The 2,486-nt window shown below is 42.0% G+C and overlaps 1 pseudogene; it reads right to left on the minus strand.

Annotated features, from left to right (window-relative positions):
- Positions 1 to 499: 499 nt before the first annotated feature.
- Positions 500 to 1,608, minus strand: LOC100605709 (annotated as a pseudogene).
- Positions 1,609 to 2,486: the final 878 nt, after the last annotated feature.

The following is a 2,486-nucleotide window of genomic DNA, read 5'->3' on the forward strand; positions in this document are numbered from 1 at the left end:
CCCTTGAATATCAAATTTTTATATTCATGGCTGTTGAAGATGAATATGTATCGGGGTATTTTGTTTATTTTTTTATTTTTATCTTTTATGTTTGCCTCGCAATAATAACTTTTATTTCACTCAAATTGGAGCAATAACCTTCCATGCATAAGCATCTTCCCTGCCCAATAATTCAAAGAAAAAAAATCCAAAATGATTAGTAAAGAAAAATATAAGAATTAACAGACCTTTTAATTTGTTTTAAATATTTTGAAGATTTAAAAAGTGTTTAAAGTTTGTAATTCTTAGTAGGAAAACATTATCTGAATGAATACCCTAATGGCAAACCACTGTAAAATGCTTCAGCTGCATTTGGGGGAAAGGGGTAGGGATTATCTTCAAAGCACCCCAGCTCTCTTGATGAGAAGGTCAGAGGTACATTGGTTTGTATTACTGCGACATCCATAAGGTGATCCAGGTTGCTTTTCCTTCAGCAAGGGCATTAATTATCAGAAGGGCATTACGCTTGACCTCCAAATTTGGCTGACAATTTACTGATGAGATTCATAACCTTTGGGTTGCTCTGGTATTTTGAATATTTGCTGGGTTCTGAGCCACATCCTGGAAGGCCGCCATAACTTCTGGATCCTGCATGGCTGCAAGAACCTCTGGATCACTAAGAATTTCATTGAGTCCAGGCATTCTGGCCATTTCAGGCATGCCTCCTCCCATTCCAGGCATTCCCCCAGGAAAATTACCAGGCATTCCCCCAGGAAAGCCACCTGGAAAAGAGCCATACTGAGCTCTTGACTGTCGTCTGGCTTCTTCCTCCCTCTGGGCTCTCTCATGCTCTTGTCGAGCCTTCTTAACTCGTTCTATTCTTTCTTTGATCTCTCGCTCTTCATGTTTTTGCCCATACTTTCTCCGATGTTCTGCAATTTTCTGTGCCCTAGGTTGAACTTCTTTCAGCATTGCACTAGCATCTTCATCATAATCCAATTTACAGGCAAGGGCAAGATCATGGGCTGCTTCTTCCCAGTGGCCTAGAAGTCTGTGTGCTTTCCCCTGCCACTTCTAAGGCTGAGCTGAATCAGGATTTATTTCAATGGCTCTGTCACAGTCTCGGATGGCAGCATTTGGCTTCTGTAATTTGACAAAGACACTGACCCTCTTGGCATACAAAATGGCCAAGTGAGGATTCAGCTTGATGGCATCTATGACTAAGTCAATGGCTTTCTGGAGTTCACCATCATTTAGGGCTTCAATAGCAGCCAGTTTTTTATCATTTGCCTGATCCATCATCTCCTCCATTATTTCTGCATTTTCATCTCCCATTTCTTGAGGAGCATCAGTGTCTGGTTCAATCACACCTTCTTTATCAATTTCTAGATCACTTTCCTCACTTGATGGTTCATCTGCCTTTAAGTCTTCCTCCACTTTCTTACTATCAGGTTTTTCTTCCTTGGTATTTTCTTCTGATTTAGCTTTCTGTGTAGCAGGTGGTACTTTACCTCCCATGTTCTCCACCCACTCCCTCAGGAAGCACATTTCGTCGGTGTGCAGAACGCTCGGATCCTGCTTACACATTTTCACAAAGGCCCAAAGCTCGTTCACTTTGTGGGGGTCCATGGTAGTGAGGTGGTGAGTGAAGCTGGGGGGCTGCAGCCTGGTTCCAGGCCCAGGCGTTGGCCCGGCATGACCGCGCAGAAGGGCTTGTTTAATGTTAGATAGCTCATAAGGTGCATAGGAAACCTGAAGGAATAAGTTTATAAGTGTCTTAGTTAGTTTTCGTACTTATAACAAAACACCTGAAAGTGGGTATTTATAATGAAAGGAATTTATTTCTTACTGTTATGAAGGCTAAATTCAAGGCTGAGGGACCACATCTAGTGAGAGCCTTTTTGCTGGTGGAGACAGTCTTGTGATGTCTTGAAGCGGTGCAGTGTAACACATGGCAGAGGAGCAGAGCATCCTTGCATGCTAACCGAGGTCTTTCTTTTTGCATAAAGCCACCAGTTCTCCTCCCATGATAACCCATTAAGCCATTAACCCACTAATCCATTAATCTATAAATGGATTAACCCATTCATGAGGGCAGAGTCCTCATGATCCAATCACCTCTTAAAGGCCCCATATTTCATTGCCACCACGTTGAAGATTAAGTGAGTTCTGGAGAGGACAATTATTCAAACCTTAACAAAAGCTAAGACAAGAGTTACAATCAACAGATTTTTGCCAAGGAGGAATAAGTTTGTTTATGTCTGTAGCATAAAAATATGCACGTTGGGATTAGACAAACTCTTTGGAAGCATTGTCTGCATCCTGCTGGTTGTGGAAGCATTTTCCCTGCAAAAAGTTGTTGAGATGCTTGAAGAAGTGGTAGTCAGTTGGCAAGAGGTCAGATGAATATGGTGGATGAAACAAAACTTCGTAGCACAGTTCATTCAACTTTTGAAGCAGTGGTTGTGTGACATGTGGTTGGCAATTGTCCTGGGGAAGAATTGAAC

Source organism: Nomascus leucogenys, chromosome X, assembly GCF_006542625.1.
Source record: "Nomascus leucogenys isolate Asia chromosome X, Asia_NLE_v1, whole genome shotgun sequence".
In the NCBI taxonomy this organism is placed as follows: domain Eukaryota; kingdom Metazoa; phylum Chordata; class Mammalia; order Primates; family Hylobatidae; genus Nomascus; species Nomascus leucogenys.